This window comes from Zingiber officinale, chromosome 11A, assembly GCF_018446385.1.
Source record: "Zingiber officinale cultivar Zhangliang chromosome 11A, Zo_v1.1, whole genome shotgun sequence".
Taxonomy (NCBI): domain Eukaryota; kingdom Viridiplantae; phylum Streptophyta; class Magnoliopsida; order Zingiberales; family Zingiberaceae; genus Zingiber; species Zingiber officinale.
The window spans coordinates 31,427,612-31,443,614 of NC_056006.1; the positions used below are offsets into that span (position 1 = coordinate 31,427,612).

Here is a 16,003-nt window from a genome sequence, read left to right on the forward strand (position 1 = left end):
ACTATAGATAAGAACCTACTACCCAAGGACATTATTATACTTACTCAATTGGCACTGAACTGAAATAAATATAATAACTAATTTTACCTTTTATTAATAATGATATATGATACAAAATGAGCCCTTTACAATCATCTCATAATTGATACTAGGGCTAATACTAACAATCTCCCACTAGCACTAGTGCCAATCACTGAGATATCGAATATCCATTGACCTAGTGTGACCATCATGCTTTCTCTGTGCCAAAGCCTTGGTCAAAGGATCCGCAATGTTAGCATCTGTCGGTACTCTGCATATCTTCACATCTCCTCTATCGATGATCTCTCGAATGAGATGGAATCGTTGTAGTATGTGTTTGGATCTCTGATGAGAGTGAGGTTCCTTAGCCTGTGTAATAGCCCCATTGTTATCACAATAGAGGTCTATTGGACTCACTATATTAGGAACAACATCAAGCTCTGTAATAAACTTCCTTATCCAAACTGCCTCCTTTGCTGCAGCTGAAACAACAATATACTCGGCCTCTGTTGTAGAATCAGTGATTGTGTCCTGCTTCAAACTCTTCCAGCTTATAGCACCACCATTTAACCAAAACACATACCCTGATTATGATCTATAATCATCCTTATCTGTTTGGAAGCTAGCATCTGTGTAACCCTTTACAACAAGCTCTTCATCACCTCCAAAGATCAAGAAATAATCTTGAGTCCTTCTCAAGTACTTAAGAATATTTTTGACTGTTGTCCAGTGACCTTCACCTGGATCTGATTGGTATCTGCTCGTCATGCTTAACGCATATGAGACATCTGGGCGAGTACAAAGCATGAAGTATATGATAGACCCTATATCAGATGTATAAGGAATCTGATCCATGCGGTCCCTTTCTATCTTAGAAGAGGGGCATTGATGTAAGAGTGTATACTAAAAACCTAGCTTTTTGTAAACATCTTTTTTGAAATAAAAGAATCACATTGGTCAAATGTCTACATTTATTTGCTAAGTGTAGTTGTTCAATTAATTTATATTATAGATAACATGGTAAGTGGTGTCACTCACAGAAGATCATGTTATCAGTTCTTTATAAATTATAAATATTTGCTCATGATTAAGATGGAAAGGAACAAACCATTGAAATAGTCTTAGTGTAATTAGGTATTAGTTTATCTTGACTAATAAATTACACTAGTACACTCTAAGTATATTGAGTAGGACCATTTAAGGTAAGTTCTTTTTATACTGAATTAATAAAAGAATAAGACCTTAGTTATTATGGGAGTGTGTGCTCTTAATCCTAATATAATAGCAAGCACATATATTTAGTATTTATTTCATTGACTTATCAAAGGGTGAGATTTAGCTCGATAAATCAATAGGCCCGATAAGTTGGGAAATGATATTACTTATAGTGTGCATTGTTGATTATAGAAGGAAACTATGTCCTAGTAATCTAGGTTGATAATGTCTCCAAGAGGAGCTCATAAGGATTGTCATGTTAAACCCTACAGGTGGACTTAGTCCGACATGACGATAAGGTTGAGTGGTACTACTCTTGGACTAAGACATTAATTAAAATGAGTTGTCAGTAACTCAATTAATTAATGGATATCTAACATCTGAAACACAGGGAGCCTAACACACTCATAATAAGAAGGAGCCCAAAATATAATTTGGGATTGGTGCGGTAGTTCAATAATAATTCTTTAGTGGTATGAATTATTATTGATGAAATTAAGTTGGGTGTTCGGGGCGAACACGGGAAGCTTAATAATTTTATTGGGAGACCAAAACCAATTCCTCCTCTCGGTTCCTATCGTGGCCTCTTATTTATATAGTATTATACCCACCCTTACCCACCTTTATACCCATCCTAATGGGGTCGACCAAGCTAGCTTGGAGCCCAAGCTAGGGGCTGGCCAAGAAAAATAGGATAAGCCAAGTAGGTGGTCGGTCAATGCTTGGAGCCCAAGCATGGTGTGGACGACCCTAAGCAAAATTTAAAGATTTTTATTTTAAAATTTTTCTTATGTGGATTCCATGGTTTTAAAAGAAAGTTTAAAATTTAAATCATTCCTTTTATAACTTTCTACAAAAGCTTAAGAAAAGATTTGATATCTTTCCTTATTTGTAGATTGATAGGAAGATTTTAATTTTGATAAAACTTTCCTTTTTGTAACCATGTTCATGATTTAAAAAGAGAGTTTTAAAATTAAATATTTCCTTTTATAAGTTTCTACAAAAGATTAAGAAAAGATTTGATATCTTTCCTTATTTGTAGATTGAAAGGAGATTTTAATTTTAGAGATAACTTTTCTTTTTGGAAATCATCCAGATGTTTTAAAAGAGCGATTTTAATTTAAAGAAATTTTCTTTTATAGCCAACCATGAAGGGATAAATTATTAGAGAAATTTTATTTTTAAAATTTCCGGAAACAAATAAAGAAGTTTTAATTTTTGTTTAAAACTTGCCTATTTTGGAAGCTCTTATGGTGGTCGGCCATATGATTTAAGAAAAGGAATTTTGTTTTAATTAATTAAATTTTCCTTTTCATGGCAAAGGAATTAAGGAAGTTTTTAATTAAATTTTCTTATTTGCCAAGACCAAGGATTATAAAAGAGGGGGTAGAGGTGCCTTCATGGGTGACAACTCTATTATATTTTCCTCCCTCTCTTCCTTGGTGGTGGCTGGCCCTAGAGCTTCTTCTCCTCCTCTTCTCTTCTTCTTTAATGGCCGGTTTCATCCCTCTCTTGGAGCTCTTGTTGGTGGCCGGTTCAATTTAGGGGAAGAAGGAGAGAAAGGAGATTTTGTTTCTTGCATCCTTTGGAGCTTGGTGGTGGTGGCCGAACCTCTACATCCTTGGAGGAGTCTTGGTGGCCGAAACTTGGTGAAGAAGAAAGAAGGGCTTGGGTGGTTCTTATCTCGGCAGTTCATTGCCCACACAACATCCGAGATAAGAAGAGGAATACGGTAGAAGATCAAGAGGTTGTTGCATACTAAGAAAGGTATAACTAGTAATTATTTTCCGCATCATACTAGTTTTTCTTTGTATGAATTTCAAACACAAGAGGCATATGATTCTAGATTTTCAAATTTATGATTCGAATTTGTGTTTTTTTTGTTTTTCAAATTTGTGATTTGATTGTTCCTTTTGGTTAAACCTAATGTTATTTTAGGAAATTAAATATTGAATTTCGTTAAGAGGCTTTGTCGAGGCAGTGGTGGATGCTCCCATATCCAAAAAGGCCATGTGCCTCGCCGTGTTTGACCTGGGAGCCGATTTCCGAAATAAATATTTAATTGAATTTGTAACATAGGTAGATTTGGATCAATAGTATTAAGTTCCTCTTGCGATCCAAGTCTAAACCATTAAGAACAGATAAGTTAAATTTGGAATCAATAATGTTAAGTTCCGTTTGTGATTCCGAATTTAATTTCTAAAAACACAATAGGTTGTTAGGAAAGGTTCGACACTTGTACAAAATTTTTGTACAGTGGAACCGGTACGATCTTCCTAGGAGCAACCAACAATTGAGTCTTTGGAGGACTCACACCATGTGACATAGGCAAGAATCCCTTCTTGGAATTCTCCATGGAAAAACATTTAAGCACCTTGTTAATGTATGTACTCTGGCTTAGGCCAAGCAATCTTTTAGATCTATCTCTATAGATCTTAAGGCCTAAAATATAGGCTACTTCACCTAAGTCTTTCATTGAAAAATAATTCCCAAGCCAAGTCTTCTCTGACTGAAGAGTAAGGATATCATTTCCAATGAGTAGTATGTCATCTACATACAATATGAGAAAGATGACTGTGCTCCCACTAACCTTCTTGTAGACACAAGGTTCATCTTCATTCTTAATGAAACCAAAAGTTTTGATTGCATCATCGAATCGAAGATTCCAGCTTCTAGAAGCTTACTTTAATCCATAAATGGATCTTTGCAACTTACAAACCTTTCCAGCATGCTTTGGATCTACAAAAACCTCAGGTTGTGTCATGTACACATCCTCGAGTAGATTTCCATTAAGAAATGCAGTTTTGACATCCATCTGCTAGATCTCATAATCATAGTAAGCTACAATAGCAAGTAAAATCTGAATGGACTTAAGTATCACAACTGGTGAAGAAGTTTCATCATAGTCTATACCATGAATTTGTTTGAAACCTTTAGCTACCAATCTACATTTATAGGTATGCTTATGCCCATCCATGTCAGTCTTCACTTTGAAGACCCACTTACACCTAATGGGTTTGATCCCTTCAGGTGGATCAACCAAAGTCCATACTTGGTTAGTGTACATGGATTCCATTTCGGATCTCATGGCCTCTAGCCATTTCTCAAAATCTGGGCCCTGTACAACTTCCTGATAATATGTAAGCTCATCAAGACCAATAAGCTCTACATCACCATGTTCAGACAAGAGAAATGAATATCTCTCAAGTTGACGACGGGTCCTATCAGATCTGCGTAGAGTGTGTGCTACTTGAACAGGTTGTTGCTCCGCAAATTCTTATGGTGCCTGTTCAATTTCCATCAAGGCATCGGTGCTAGTTTGTATATCTTGAATTTCTTCAAGATCAATTTCACTCCCACTAGTCTTTCTAGAAATAAATGCTCTTTCTAGAAAGACACCAGTTCTGGCAATAAACACTTTGCCTTCTGTGGGATCATAGAAATAATATCCCTTTGTTTTCTTGGGATATCCTACAAAATAACACTTGTCTGATTTGGGTCCAAGTTTATCTGAGACTTGTCGTTGAACGTAAGCCTCACAATCCCAAATCTTCATAAAAGACATCTGGGGACTCTTTCCAGTCCATATCATATATGGTGACTTTATGACGACCTTAGATGGAACTCAGTTAAGTGTGAAAGCGGCCGTCTCTAGAGCATGTCCCCAGAAGGAAGTAGGAAGAACTGTATAACTCATCATCGATCGTACCATATCTAATAAGGTACGATTTCTCCTTTCTGATACACCATTCCATTGTGGTGTTCCAGGTGGAGTGAGCTGAGATATGATCCCACACTTAATGAGATGATCATGAAACTCTAGGCTAAGGTATTCCCCACCTCGATCTGATTGAAGCATTTTAATACTCTTACCAAGTTGGTTTCGTACTTCATTCTTGAATTCTTTGAACTTTTCAAAGGATTCTGACTTGTGTCTCATCAGATACACATAGTCGCATCTATTGAAATCATCAGTGAAGGTAATGAAGTAATAATAGCCTCCTCTAGTAGCTATTCTGAAAGGCCCACATACATCTATATGTATGAGTCCTAAAAAATCATTAGCCCTTTCGCCATGTCCACTAAATGGAGTTTTTGTCATCTTGCCTTGAAGACAAGATTCGCATGCCTCATATGATTCAAAATCAAATGAGTCCAAAAGTCCAACCTTATGGACTTGGGATATGCGACTCTCATTTATGTGACCTAGGCGACAATGTCAGAGATATGTTTGGTTCAAATCATTAGACTTGAACCATTTGGTATTTATGTTATAGATTAGGTTTTCAAAGTCTAGAACATAGAGGCCATTCATAAGAGGTGCACTACAATAGAACATGTCATTAAAATAAATGGAACAATATTTGTCATTTATTACAAATGAAAAACCTTTCTTGTCCAAACAAGAAACAGAGATTATGTTCTTTGTCAAAGCGGGCACATAACATCACTCTTCTAGTTCTAAAACAAGGCCAGTGGGCAAAGATAAAGAATATGTTCCTACAGCGACAGCAGCAACTCTTACACCATTGCCTACTCGTAGGTCCACTTCGGCCTTTATCAATGCTCTACTATTTCTCAGCCCCCGCATATTAGTATAAATGTGAGATGCACATTTGGTATCTAATAACCATGAAGAAGAAATAGATAGATTGACTTCTATAACATATATGCCTGAGGCGGAAGTTTCACTTCTCTTCTGTTTTAGTTCCTCTAGGTATACTTTACAGTTCCTCTTCCAGTGTCCGGTCTCACCACAGTGGAAGCAGGCTCCTTCCTTAGCAACCCCACCTTTGGTTTTCAGGTCATGATCCTTGCCCTTGCCTTTGGCTTGGGTCTTACCCTTACCTTTAGGCTTCCACTTGCCTTTGCCCTTAGACACCATTAAAATGGAACTAGGCTTTGCCTTCTTAAGGTTTAGTTCAGCAGTTCTTAACATTCTTAACATCTCAGGCAGTGGTTTGTCAATTTCATTCATGTTTTAGTTCATGACAAATTATATTGACTATAGCTATCGGGCAAAGATTGCAAGATAAGATCAGTGGCCAATTCTTGGCCTAGTGGAAATCCCAACCGCTGTAGGTTTTCTACATACCCAATCATTTTGAGTACATATGGTCCTACGAGACTTCCTTCTTGCATTCTGCAATGAAACAGTGCTTTAGAGATCTCAAATCTCTCATGCCTTGCATGTCCTTGATATAGTTGTCTAAGGTGTTTAACCATACCATAAGCATCCATGTTCTTATATTGCTTCTGAAGCTCAAAGTTTATGGTGGCGAGCATAAGGCATGACACATCTAATGCATCATCTTAATGCTTCTTGTAAGCATCCCTATCAACTCTAGTGGTAGTAGCGGGGGTGCCTTAGGAATGGACTGCTCTAGGACGTACAATTATCGTTCTTGCTTGAGAACTATTCTCAAGTTTCTGTACCAGTCTAGGAAGTTAGCTCCATTGAGCTTGTACTTATCAAGGATAAATCACAGAGAGAGAGTGTTCAATGTATTTGATGGCATGATTATCTACAACAACATAATGCAGAACTTAGTATCATATATCGATCATTTAATTAGGCCTTTAATTAAATGATTCTCCCACAGAATTATAAATCTTGGTAGGAGCGAGTCATGGTTGTGGTTTTACCCACACTACTAGCTCCAATTCCAATCGCGATAACATTCATGTGGGACAAGACCCATATTATACATCATCTTGAGTTAGCTTTGGCTAATCGCCCAAGACTCGTATAATGTAAGTAGGCATCTGATACCAATTGCATCAAATGCAACTCTTGTATAGCTAGATGAACAATACTATTTGTTCATTTGTCCATCTTATGAAATTCATATTATAGCTCATCTTGAGTTAGCTTTGGCTAATCACCCAAGACTAGTTCAATTTAAATTCCATCTTATGGGATATGCCTCTAAGCTCTCATTCTAAATGAGACAACTTAGTTAAGTTGCACCCAAGTTTAATAGTCGGACATCACAATTGTCCTGTCGCACTCTAGAAAGATAAATTGAGTCACTTTGCTTTAGAGAAACCTGACTACAATTGATTGAGCAAGATGTGAGTATTAAACTTTTGGTAGGCATATTCTAAAAGGACCTAATTATATATATTAAACATGTATCTAATACATCATAAAGCACACATCACACATATATGCATAAATCAAAACATGACACGGTTATGGCCCCCATAAACTATGATCTTCTCAAGCCAATGAGAAGAGCGATGAGTCCACCTAGGTCAAAGCAGCTTCTCCAAGCGCTCCCTTTGTCATCATGTGTTGTTGTTCTTCCTTCCTTCCTTTTCACCCGTTGTCCAGTAGACTAATTTCTTTCTAATTTGTACATTACAACAACTAAAGAAACTCAACTTACATTCGAGTGTAGTCTAAATTACAATAGGAATGAAAGGGATAAAGGCACGACACGCAAGCCGTATTATGAATTACAACAACACACACAAACACATAGGGGGTTCAAGGGCCATAACCATGCACCATGTCATATATATTCACAATATACCTACTGTTGGGATTTTCGAGCCACAAAAACCGCTTTTTGCGTTGCGGAAACCTCGAAATTGTTGGGTTTTTCGGGCCGCGAAAACCGCTTTTCGGGTTACGGAAACCCCGAAACCCCTAGCCACGGATTCGTGCGAAGTAAAAACTTTCGAAAGCATACGAGTACGAGTTTCTAAACCTCGATCTACAGTAGATCTACAAAGGGAAACAAAGAATATACCCTTGATGCGTGCCCTACGCGAATCCCGCTCGTCCAATGGTGCCGGATCTCAAGGTTGTCAAAGTAGACAACCCTCTAGAAGTATCCACATGAACACAAGAAGGAGATCACCAAACTAAAGTGTGCTAGCACCTTAGTTGGGTTCGGCAAGATGAGGAGAGGGAGAGAAGAAAATGGAGCAAGGAAGAAGATGAAAGAATCAATGAGAAAATAATTCACAAAATGAAACTTATTCCTCCAATTGATGTGGCCGGCCACATTAAGAGGATGTGTAACCTCCATGGAATGCCAAGAGTCACAACTCTTGGTAACTCCCATGAGGTGGCATCCCACTTAAGCAACCATGATGATGTGGAGCATCATCATTGGCCCACTCAATGCCAACTCACCAATGAGGTGGCATAAAGTCAAGTCAAACTTGACTCTTCATCTACCTCTCAAGTCAAGTCAAACTTGACTTAATCTCTCTCATGGTTAATCTAATCCAACCATTTAATTCAAGCCAATTTAATATAATGAATCTAATTCATTTAATTAAATTGATTCAATGAGTCATAATCTAAATTAGACTCATTGAACACATGAATCAACTTGAGTCCAACTCAATTAGCCCAATTAGAATTACTCTTAATCTAATTTGATTCATCAAATGAATCTAATCCTCTTGGTTCATCATATGAACCAAATCTCCATCTAATTGTCCTTAGTGTGTGACCCAATAGGTTCTTGTAACGTTGGCAATGCCCCTAAACCCATTTAGGGGCATAAGCAATGAGCGATATCTAGCAACACATCATTACTACCCAATGTTACAAGAATGTTGAGATCCAACATCACCTTGTGACTACTAATTGTGACTCCTCACAATATATGACAAGTGTCCTTCTATCCTAGACATCTAGATTGATCAATGTGAGACATAGACTGTGTCATCCTCTGATCAATCTAAATCTTGAACTCCAAGTAGACTCACTAAATCAAATAAGCTCAATATCTCATATTGACTCATTTGGGCATAGCCATGCACTTCGTGGTCTCACTCTATCAAGAATATCGATGTCGCTCCCGTCATATAGGAGCGATAGATCCCATCTACATCACTCACATCCCTCTGCATAATTCGTTATATACCCAGTAATCACCTTTATAGTCCACCTAGTTACGGGTGACATTTGACGAAACTAAAGAACATAACTCCTTATGTAGGGATCCATGGTAACTTCAGGTCTAAGAACTAGTAGTCATACTAATAGCCACATGAGAAAGTATATGTGTCACGCCCCCAAAGGAGTTCCTGTCAGACAAAAATCCGGCAGAACCTCCCCTGTACCGGTGACAATCTAAAGCATCACTACAAGCAAAATACATCAGCCACATGCGGCTGGAATATTTATATACACAACCACGCAGTTATAATAACAGTCCACACGACTGGAATGAAACAATCACAACCACGCAGTTATATATAAAACAGCCCACACGGCTGTACTAAAAACCAACACAGCGGAAAAACGAAAACGGAAAGCCCAATACAACACAATCAACACACTGCTAGCCGGCTAGGCTTATACAACAAATACAACACCAAAACCATAAGATAGCCACACGGCTATACACAAATACAATGCCAAAAATAAGAAAAGAATATACAAAGAAAACAATCACGATCTTCGGATGTGACGTAGGACCCGGCAGACAGGATACTCCGAGCGACACTCCAACCATCTACCTGAAAACATAAATATATACATGCGGTGGTGAGTATAGGTAACTCAGCGGGTAATAGAAAAGACAGTGCACGGTCTACAAATAAAACATGGAGATCACAAGTATACAGTCTCAGTAGGGAATAAGAACATGATCATACCATCATAATCAATGCATCTGAACATACCTGACATAATAACCTGACATAAACTGTACAAACCACAACTAACATAATGACGGATACATACCCAATCTGGAATCGACACATGGTACAATGATCAGTAAACTCACCGGATCTGCAACAGATATACCCGTGACACCTGTGCAATATAGATACGACTGCATATACATGTAAAATAAATGACATGTATGCAGTATGACAACCATATGCAACAATCATATCGCAAACAAATGCAACATACCACAAACACATGCAACTAGTATCTAGTAGGCATGTATGCAAATATAACCCCCAGATGCACCGTGCATCATATGCAAAAGTGCATGCATGCTCCATGGTCACCCCCGCCACCTCTCCAAACACCACGACCCCTGCTTGGGTCTGTGACGACTGTACTACCCTCCAGCCCACTATATAGTGGTCGAGGCGGACAGTCCGCTAGTAGCTATCTAACTACATAGCATCAGGGTCCCTGACTGCTCACAACGCCGGATCTCACTAAACCTCGTGACCGGGTGGCACGACAGGACTAGCAGCAACTGCTCCAACTACCACTACCCATGAGTGGCCGAGTGTGCGGTGCTATTCCCAAACCAACTGACGACTCTCTCACCACAAGGGAGACAATGGTCATCAGATGCAATGAATGATGAACATGATATATATATATAATCATCATCCATGCAACAACCCCAAACCTCATAAATACCACCAACAAGAGTATACTCGTCATGATACCTCCACGTATCCCACCAAACATATGTACACACTACACATGTATAATCAACCAAAAATCTCCAATAATCCCACCAGACACATGTACACAAAAATATAAGTACAATCAACATGTATCCTCCAATAAAAATACAACAGACATGTGTATATACCCCAAACATACAATCAACACAACTCCTCCAAAGGTACATGACAAATACGTATGTACACACCCCATGTAAATGCACGGTCAACAAGATGACTCCTATAACACATCTCCACCTATGTACAGTCAACCTCATATACCCGATCAGCATGGTAATACCAACAACCCGACAATCCCTACAAGACATACTCTACACGTGTAATCACAACAGAGTAGATATCAAGAGTAGAGACTGTATATGTTTTAAATAGATCATCACAAGGGTCAAGCATAAGTATCATGCAGGAAAAACAACAACCGATCATGATATAAGATAAAGCAGCCTAATTCATCCAATAATAACCATGCACTAAGTATAAGAAAATCTACATAGAGGTCAAGGAAGAAATACCCGCCTTAAATCTGTCGATCGTCATCTGAAAATCCCATGTCGAGACACTCGTCCCGAATCCAAGTCCTGCGATCACACGGTATATATATAATGTTTAGCTAATCACATAATCAACAACAAACTAAACCCAATACCTAATCCTACGTCGATTAGGTAACCCTGTTTAGTTTCCACCTAATGATCCAACCCAAAGTAAATCATAGGCACATCCTTAAATTCAACTCTTCCTAAATCCAAACATAATCCAATGATCCTTAATAACAATCATGAACTCATCAAATGCAACCAACCCCTAATTAATCAAACCATAACATAATACAAACTCCAAGATGGACACTACTCTAATTCAGAAAATTATCCATCCATTACATCCCATTATTATCCACCACACATCATACATCAAACATGCATAATCATCCTCATGACCCACCTCTAACCAACAAATCTGATAATCAATCTCATCATATTTAAAACCCAACCAACAATCAATCCAATAATCCAAAGAATGATCACATAACAATCTATATTAACCAATCACTATATCCACAAATACCAACCCAATACAAACCCTAATCACTCCAACACATACCAATAACGATCATGTGTCTATTTACATAAATCATTTACTAAATAACCATCACGAATCGACTTATCACAATCAAATTCCAAATCCTAAACATTTAATCCATTTGATCGACCACCAAACATCATAAATCCAACACACAAAATTCTTCCACATAATTCATCATCAATCAAACACTAATCCAAACTCATCACAAAGCCTTCTAAATCCGCTAACCAGCCCAAGATTCAATCCAAATCAATATATCAAAGCTAAATTCCAATTCCTTAACCATGAATCAATTTCACACTAAGAAGAAAACTAGTGGTAGACACTTACCTTGAGGGATGGCAGCAAACCAGTAGCTAACAACCCTACAACCCACTGCCATAAGCTACAAAGGATACCCATAATCAATTCTTCCAATGATCAATCCATAAAATCAATCATATAGCAAAAGATTTGCTGAAACCCTAATTCACAGCACTAAACTCACCTCAAACAGATCCCTAACTCTTCAGCCGAGACCTCCACAACTCCAAGAAATAGACTTGGCAGTGACCGGCAACTGGGAAGATCCACCACATACTGGTCCAATGCTTCCTCTATTCCAGAACAGAAAGAACATCACCAAGAAGATCAATCAAACAAGATCTTGAAGCCGTATGATTCAAGGTGAAGCATACCTCAATTAAACTCTCCCTGGTGATGTCGCCCACTTCGATCCAGCAATTTTGGAGTTGCAAGTCAAACTCCAGTGAACAGATAGAGGAGAAGAACTGAGAGAGCTCAATCTACCGAGAGAGATGCGAACCAATTCCCCCGCTGCCGTGCCCTAGCTCCGCCGGATCACCTCGATCGCTCGCAAGAAACAACCACCAGGATGCCTACTCTGCCGGAGATGATTGGTACCCTTCGAGCTCCAACGTCCTATCTCCGGTAACTCAGCAAGAACTCAATCGCAGTGGACGAGACCTCTCTGTCGGCGATCTAGGGCAGGAAGAGGAGGGAGAGGAAGGGAGGAGGGATCCACACATCAAGAGGGAGAGGACGGAGAACCCGCCCTGCAAAGCTCCGGTGGTTGCTTGCGCCGGCGACACCGAGAGGCGGAGAGGAGAAATCGCCGGAGAGGGGCTCGGGCAGAGGGAATCGGGGAGGAGGAGATCAGCGTCGGGTTTGGGGAAAACGGCACTTGGGAAGGGAATTAAAGGAAAAGAAAATAACTTATAATTATAAACATTTCCTCACCTAAACAGGTATCCCAAACAGGCCTTATCTGTACTCGAAATTGATCCCCTCAAAACCCATCTTACGAGCTCTGAAAAATTCCCAGAAAATTTCTAAAAATTCCGAAAAATTCTATAAGGCTATTTCCCAAATAACCCTATCTATTTAAATTTTTTGATATCTTACAATATGACACTCATATAACAATCCATGACACTTTCTCATGGCGGGTCATTCAGTATACATTCTCTAATGCATACCCATGTGTCAACTTGATATCTCTATATCCATGACTTGTGAGATCAAGTCATCGAGTTGACCTACATGCTAGTCTTATTGCATTAACATTGTCCCTGAATGTTAATACTCGACTAGGAATGATTAAGAGTAGTGTTCCCTATATCATCTCACTATCGGTTCAACTAACCGATTGATATAGGTGAGAACTGTCTACTCAAGGACGCTATTATACTTAGTTTATTTGGTACCAATACAAGTAAGTATAATAACCAAAACACATGCCTTTATTTATATAAGAATATAATACAACAAGTCCATAATACAATCATCAAATGATTGGCTCTAAGGCTCTAACTAACAGAAATCCCATGCCACCGGATCCGTGCGAAGAAAATAATTTCAAAAAACTTTACGTGCACGTGTTTCTAAACCTAGATCTACTCTAGATCTACATGGTAGAGAGACTACCCTTGATGCGAAGCCCTTCGCTTATCTCGCTCGTCCAAGTTTACCGGATCTCGTGAGTGTTCAAGTGCACACTCCTCTATATGTATCCACACGAACGATTAGGTGGAGAAAAACCAAACAAAAGGTGTGCTACCACCTTTGAAGGTTCGGCCAAGGTGAAGGAGAGGGAGAGAAGAGAAGAGAGGAGGAAGAAGATGGAGTTACTCACACAAAATGAATCTCCCACAATCACATTAAGTGACCGACCACTTTAAAGGAAGAGGTTATATACCTCCATGGGATATCAAGAGTCACAACTCTTGATCTCCCTCATGAGGTGGCACACACATGTGCTAGCCTTGATGATGTGGCACATCATCATTAGTCCACTTAATACCAACTCACAAATTAGGTCGCAATGGTCAAGTCAAACTTGACCTTTTATCTTCTTCTCAAGTCAAATCAAACTTGACCACTTCTCTCCCATAGTTGATCAAATCTAACCATTGGTTCATGTCAATTTTAATTTAATGAATCTCTATTCATTGAATTAAATTGGCTCAATGAGTCTAAGTCCAAATTAGACTCATTTAACACATGAACCAAATTGAGTCCAACTTAATTAGTTTACTTTGGATTACTCTTAATCCATGAACCTAATCCTCTTGGTTCATCAAATGAACCTAATCTCCATCTAATTGCCCTTTGTGTGTGACCCTATAGGTTCTTGTAACGTTGGCAATGCTCCTAAACCCATTTAGAAGCAAAAGTAATGAGCGGTATCTAGCAACACATCATTACTACCCAAGTTACAAGAATGTTGAGATCCAACATCACCTTGTGACTACTAGTTGTGACCCTTCACAATATATGACAAGTGTCCTTCTATCCTTGACATCTAGATTGATTAATATGAGGCATAGACCGTGTCATCCTCTAATCAATCTAAATCTTGAATCCCAAGTAGATTCACTCAATCAAATGAGCTCAACATCTCATATTGACTCATTTGGGCATGACCATGCACTTAGTGGTCTCACTCTATCAAGAATAATGATGTCACTCCTGTCATATATGAGGGATAGATCCCATCTACATCACTCACATCTCTCCGCATAATTTGTTACATACCCAGTAATCACCTTTATAGTCCACCCAGTTATGGGTGATGTTTGACGAAGCCAAAGTATGTAACTCCTTATGTAGGGAACCTTGGTGACTTCAGGTCCAAGGACTAATAGTCAAACTAATAACCACATGAGAAAGTATATGACACTCATATAATGATCCATGATACTTTCTCATGGTGGGTCATTCAGTATACATTCTTCAATGCATACCCATATGTGAACTTGATATCTCCATATCCATGACTTGCGAGATCAAGTCATCGAGTTTACCTACATGCTAGTCTCGTCGCATTAACATTGTCCCTGAATGTTAATACTTGACTAGGAATGATTAAGAGTAGTGTTCCCTATATCATCTCACTATCGATTCAACCAATCGATTGATATCGGTAAGAACTTTCTACTCAAAGACGCTATTATACTTAGTTATTTGGCACCAATCACTATAAGTAAAAAGCCTAACAACAACGATTTTTCACCGTTGTCGTAGCCCATTTTGAACTGTTGTTAAAGGCCGTGTTGTTAAAAGGGGTGCCCAAAGACAACAATTTTTAACCGTTGTCTTTGAAGGTAAAGACAACATTTTTACAATGGTGAAAAACTGTTTTCTTTTCCTTCAAAGACAACAGTTTTTCACCGTTGTCTTTGAGCGTATGCCTAGGCTCTTCAACAACAGTTTTGAACTGTCTACGACAACGGCTAAAAAACATTGTCTTTTTTGCCAATAACATCGGTTTGACAACGGTTAAAAACCGTTGTCTTTTTAGCGAACAATGTTAATTAACATCAGTTTGTCACTGTTGTCTTTTAACGCCATTGACAACAGTTTAACATATTTAAACTGATGTCTTTGGGTACAATATACAACATTTTGACAATAAATAAAAAACATATTAATCTTTTCCTACTCAACGGTGATCCTGTCCGAATCACCGAACCAAAGGACGCTGGGCACGTGGCGCGCTCCTAGTCGAGGACGTAGGCCTCCGTTTGGTCGCACGAATCTCCGGCGAACCTGCACAGAAGTCGGGCCGGGAAGGGTTCCCGGCGTCGACCCTCCGACGCTCAAGTCAGGCAAGCAAATAATGCAAAAGGTGGCTCCAGAGATGATTTTTCGCGTACCTGCGGCGAAGTAAGAGGCTCTATATATAGAGCGAGGAGAGAACTAATGCACGTTCACCGAGGTGCAGACGTGTCAGCAACCCATACCTCGGTATGTACTTGTTAGAGAGCTTACCTGACAC

The 16,003-nt window shown here is 38.9% G+C and overlaps 1 long non-coding RNA gene across 1 annotated transcript; it reads right to left on the reverse strand.

The window, feature by feature from the left end:
* Positions 1-11,151: 11,151 nt before the first annotated feature.
* Positions 11,152-12,724, reverse strand: LOC122032213. The gene is made up of 4 exons (XR_006125994.1): positions 12,402-12,724; positions 12,212-12,320; positions 12,055-12,109; positions 11,152-11,219 (listed from the first exon to the last, which is right to left on the reverse strand). It is a non-coding gene; the product is annotated as an uncharacterized LOC122032213 (long non-coding RNA).
* Between the last annotated feature and the right edge of the window lie 3,279 nt (positions 12,725-16,003).